General features: G+C 46.6%; 1 pseudogene; it reads right to left on the minus strand.

Moving 5' to 3' along the window:
- Window positions 1-1,487: 1,487 nt before the first annotated feature.
- On the minus strand, window positions 1,488-5,604 carry LOC127762025 (uncharacterized; annotated as a pseudogene).
- Between the last annotated feature and the right edge of the window lie 316 nt (window positions 5,605-5,920).

A 5,920-nucleotide genomic window follows, 5' to 3' on the forward strand; every position in this document is an offset into this window, starting at 1 on the left:
AGCTGGCAATTAGATTAGCTCAATTCAAATTTTCGTTGATGGTGCGTTCGAAATTTTCGTTGATAGCGCGTCCAAAATTTTCATTGATGCATTCCATTGATGATGCCTCCAAATCTCCAAGCTATTTTTACGTGCATGCGTTCGCGGGGTTTTTCGCGCGCCAAAATAGCTGGTTGTTCGCGGGGGAGGATGCGAACAGATGCATGCATTTATAGGCAGATGCGAAGGGCTGCATGCATGCTGCACACGGGCAGAGCAAGCGTTGCATGTGTCGTCACCCGAGAAAACAGTTACGCCTCCTTGGTATTAGGGTCCAGAGCAGTTGCGCCCTATATTAAGGAACGGAGGGAGTAATACTCATCTGAGTTACTTCACAATTCATCAACTATCAAGTAGTACGTTGCCTTTACTGAAGAAGTATCCATAGAGTAAATAAGGCGGGAGTAAAAACTTTATTATAATATTTTTCCTTCTATCATTGGATGGCCTTTCTTCCAGGAAAAGAAAAGTCCAGGAGCACTGACTCAAATGGCAGCAGCATGCTCCCAGTGACATTAATAGGTTTCAGTTGGTGTCGGTACATTGATTAATCTGGGAGCAGTATAGGTACTGGGTGGAACTTGGGAGCCTGGGATACCGATCACAATTACTAAAAATCACAATGAAATGTGAACATGCTATGGCACTCCCAACCCACGGTGTCTATAGGTAGTGTCTAAAAGAGAGAAACAATAATAAATGTATTTGTAGACACTACCTCCCCAATGCACAGTGTCTATAGCAGTTTCTTAAGAGAAGAAAATTTAATAGCTATTTGCATGTCATGTAAACGAAGGATCAACTGTGACACGCATCAATACATACATCCAAATATGAACATCAATCTACATAATACTGTAGTGCCAAATATCAAAACATGAACATATATTAGTGCAAATCACATTATATGATTAGAAACTAGCAGATATCAGTGCATATATGAGCATAAAGAAGTAGCAAATTTTCAAGTTCATCCATCTCAGTACAATAAAAAGGAAAAAAACATATAGGTAGCCAAAATGGTAGGACCCAAAATGGTAGCCGAAATAGTTGGACTCAAATTAGTCTCTGATGACATGAGCAGTTCTTCTAGATGCACTGCAACAGCAAACCAAAGAAACATATGTAACCACAAGTCTGCCACACGCTTCGACAGCATCCGAACTTGATCCATAGCATTTCCTCCAGCAGCACAGCAGCACCAAAATAGCAGGACTTGATCTACAAAAAAAGAAAATAGTTGGCAAATCAATATCAAAATAATTCAGAAGCTTTAGAGCAAGAAAAATAAGAGATAACATATTTAGCTAAACTGGTACTGCTAGGCTAAAATGTAACAGAGATTGCAACTTAAAATGAAACATACTAGTTATTGGCAACACATAAATTGTAAATTAGACTTTAAATGATTAACAATCACCTAATTAGTTTGAATTCCTAATGTTTTGCTAGATATGCTCAATCAAGTCTGATTGAAGTTGCTTATGAGTAGTACGATCATGAATAATAGCATTTCTTTGTATCACTTCTTCCATCTCTAGGTTAGGTCCATGCGAGATTGTAGCTTCTAATACAGTTGATGTGCTTGATGTCTCATTCAAATCAAGAGGAAGCTACTCGATGTCTTTCTCATCTTCGATTACTATGTTGTGAAGGATAATACAAGCTAGCATGATATTCTCAAGATCACCTTGATCATATAGATGTGCAGGTCGTTTCAAAATACTAAAGCGAGATTGCAAAATACCAAAAGCACATTCAACATCCTTCCTTTTCCCTTCTTGATGTTTTGCAAACAACTTGCGCTTTTCAGATTGTAGATGATGTATTGACTTAACAAAGACAACCCATTATGGGTAGATGCCATTTGCAAGGTAGTAACCTGTGTTGTATTGCCTTCCATTGACATGGCACTGCACCTGAGGACCCTCCCCTCTCAGTTGCTGGACGAACAATGGTGATTGATTAAGCATGTTAGTATCATTGTTGGATCCAGCAACACCAAAGAAGGCATGCCATATCCAACGATCATGTGAAGCTACTGCTTCTAGAATGACCATAGGAACACCTTGATCACCACGAGAATACATTCCCTACCATGCAATAGGGCATTTCTGTCACGTCCCAAAACGACCCTAAAATATATCCTTTAAATTATGCCTAGAATAATTAAAATCCGTGTGAAAGCCTCCAAAAGTTAAAATGTGTAAAGTAAAAGTCAAACAAGGCTTAAAGGATTTTTGCATATTTCCTAAAAACCTAAAATGTGTAAATAAATTTTAGTGGAATTTTCAGAGCACAAATAATAATTAAGAAGAAATAAACAAAGTTGAAAAAGTTTTATAAAAAGAAAAACCCTAAAAGTCCCCATTCCCTCCCTTGGGCCGGCCCGGCCCATCTCCCTCTTCCCCCCCCTCTCTCCTCTCCCCCGTGGCCCATTCGGCCTCCCTCCCCGTCATCCCCTTCCTCCCGCCGCTCCCGCCGCCTCCCCCGCGCCCTAGCGCCGCCGCCGCCGCGAATCCCGCCGCCTCCCGCCGTCCCCGCGTGCAATAAAGTGGGGGGAATCACTCCCCGTGATCCCCTCTCCCTTTCCCCCCATTTTCCCCTCTCCCTCTCGCGTTCAAACGGGCGGATTTGCCCCCGCAAATCTCGCCGGTGCCATTGATGGCGGCCGGATCTCCCGCGCCTATTCCTTCCCCGCCGGCCGCCCTCTCCCCCTTCCAACCCTGCTTAAACCCTCCCCGCACCTTCTTCGCCCGTTTCCACCCTTTGCCGCGCCTTCTCCTCGCCGGAATCGAGCTCGCGCTGTCGCTCTCTCTCTCCGCCGTAGCCGCCGAGCTCCGGTCCGCCGCCGTCGTCGCCCCGGACCGTCTCCCGCCCCGGCGTCGCCTCCTCCGGCTTCGCCGCATCGCCGCCGTCCCCGTCTACCCCCTCATCGAGCTCGCCGACCACCGGAGCGCTGCCGTCCCCGTTCACCCGAGAAGCACCACCGCCTTCCTCCGCTCCGGTCGCCTTTTCCGTCGTCGCCGTCGACCTAGGGTGAGCCGTGGACCGCCGCCTCGTTTCCCCCTTTCCCTCCCCTCTCTCGGCCGCCGCTCCGCTGTGCCTATGGCCGCCGCCGGCGACCATAGGGGCGCGGGCGCGCCGTCTCCCGCCAGCCGCGCCGGCTTGGCCGCCCTCGGGCGCGCCGAGTGGCTGCCGCGTGGGGCCCGGCCGTCAGCCGCTCGCGCCCTTGGGTGCGGCTGACGCGTGGGGCCCACGGCGCCGGCCGGTGTGAGCCCGGGTGCACCCGATCCACCGAGGACCATGAGGCTGTCGCGTGGGCCCCACTCCCGTGGACCCGGTCCGCGCGCCCCTCCCCTCGGCTGACGCAATAAATCCCTTTTAAAATTAAAATTTAAATGAAGAAATTCGCAAATATTCATTTAAAGAGCATATAAACTTCAAATGGTCATAACATGGCCATTTGAACTCGGAATTGGACCGTTCAAGTCTCTAATTTTTCCTTAAGAAGTCAAGAACCCATTTTTGTGCTTTGTTCCTGCTTGTTATATGGAGTTTACTAGAGTAAAAGCTCTTTTATTTTCCGTTGGTCGTGTAGACGCTGCAGCTTCGGAGGATCCGCTCTACGTGGAGGTTGAAGCCGACGTTTGGGAAAGCGAGCAAGGCAAGTCACATCATCCTTGAACATATTGAATCCCAGTTTATAAAGTTATTTTGATTTAAATTATTGCATTATCGCTTTATTTAAATTCCCGCGTTATCACTGTTTTATCTAGCCATGCCTATTTACCTTTGTTATGACCTTATTATTGTTATTGTTATTATTACCTTGTGCACCCTAGGATAAACAAAACCCCAACTAGTGGACATTTTATTCATGGTTCCACTAGTATGAATTTAGGTAGATGCTTCGCTAATTAATAGGACAACATTAGGTGGTTTTATAACTCTAGACTTTGGGAATATTCATATCACTTGGACACCATGGAATGGTTGGATTATTGTGGAATTGGATTCACACCTCCCCCTCTATTCAAAACCCTCAAAATGGTTTTAGGCTGGGCTCGGGGTGCATGGTTTTGATGGTAGCACCTCGGCCATATAAGGACCGGTATTCGGGCCTCTGTTGCAAAGCACTACCGTACTTCCACATGTCTAATGGGTAAGGCTTAGTTTGTGGCTCAGTCTGGTTATAAATAAAAGTACACGGATGGAGATGGACGAAGTCGGGGTTCGATGGACATCTCTAGGGCAAATGAAGGCTACACGAGCTGCGGCCCGGTAATCGAGATGTCATGGCACAGGGCCGGTGTCCTGCTGCTAGGGGCTCAGTCCTGCCTACCTGTCCCGGGGGTTCCGGCCGTAGGTGGGGTTGGGTCGGTACTCTTGTCTATGGCTAGGATGGGTTGGAAACTATGTCACGTCTTCCGTCCGTATGCCGTGGTGGTATGTGGCACGTGGTCCCACGTGAGGAAGATGTGTCTTGTGGGTAAAGATGTACACCTCTGATCAGAGTATAATCTATTCGAATAGCCGCGCCCTCGGTTATGGGCAACCCGAGCAATGTACCCAAGTTAGTGTTTTAATTCTTAAAACCTGCTTAACAACTAAAATATGGAATAGTTGGCCTTGGTTGGCTTGGGACGAGCTGGGACCCAGGGTCGGGTTGCTAGTTCGGTCTAAATCATCGTAGGCCTTGGGTTAAGGCAGGTTCGTGTGGGTTCACGGCCTTGATTAATAATATTGGATAGCTCTAGGATCGTATTGACAAAATAGCTTTGAGCAACTAAGTGTCTTTTAATGCTGTTTACTGCAAAACTTAACCCCTATATTATAACTCCCTTGTACTCCCTTGCATTTATTCTGCACTTGTGGGTGTGTCTTGTTGGGTACGGTGGTTGTACTCAGTCTTGCTCAATTTTTCCCAAACCCAGAAGAGGAGCCCCTGGATGATGAAGGCTTTGGTGTTTAGCTCGTGCCTGCCGTCAAGCGCCTGTGCTCATCGCCCTAGTCTTCCGCTGTTTTTCGTTTGTCTTCTTGTGTGCTGGGCCTTCGCCGCCCATGTAATAAATTAATTATTTATGCTTCCGCTTGTTAAACTCTGAATTTTATCAACTTTTGGGTGTACCTTGCCTCCTGGGACAAGGAATAATACACGCACATAAGGAACGCCCGTTGGGTTATTTCCGGTCGTGACAATTTCTCCCAATGTCAGTGCATGCAGTCAATGCTCCCTAACATGCCAGGGAAACCACGGTGCTCATCAATCTGCACTAAGCGTTCAACATCTTGCACCGTGGGGCGTCACAAATACTCTGCACCGAATACCTCAATCACACCCTTCACAAACATCTTCAAGCACTCCATTGTAGTACTATCTCCAATCTTTAGATACTCATCAAGCTGATCTGCAGGGCTACCATTTCCCAATTGGCGAATAGCCGATGTGCATTTCTTAAGTGGAGATAACCCTGGGCGGTTAAGAGCATCCATTCTCAGTGTGAAATATTTATCCCACTGCCCTAGGGCTTCAACAATGTGTAAGAAGAGGTGCTTTCTCATCCTGAATCTTCTCTGAAAGGTTGTATCATTATAGACTGGATTCTGTACAAAGTAATCTTTCAATAGCCCTTAAGATTCTTCATAAGGCCTATCAACATACCTCCTTGGACCACTCTGCATAGTAGGTCTCATATCTTGTAGAGCTTCAACTTCGGCTTTAATTTGGCTACTACATGATCAGCAAGATCAACCAGTATGCTCCTAATATGATCCAATGGGTACAAATCCATTGGATCTATGCTACTCACCTCATCAAGAGAATCATCATGCGCAGGGGAATCACCATCAGATTGGTTCGACATGGTGTTAAGGATGA

This window comes from Oryza glaberrima, chromosome 2, assembly GCF_000147395.1.
Source record: "Oryza glaberrima chromosome 2, OglaRS2, whole genome shotgun sequence".
Lineage (NCBI taxonomy): Eukaryota > Viridiplantae > Streptophyta > Magnoliopsida > Poales > Poaceae > Oryza > Oryza glaberrima.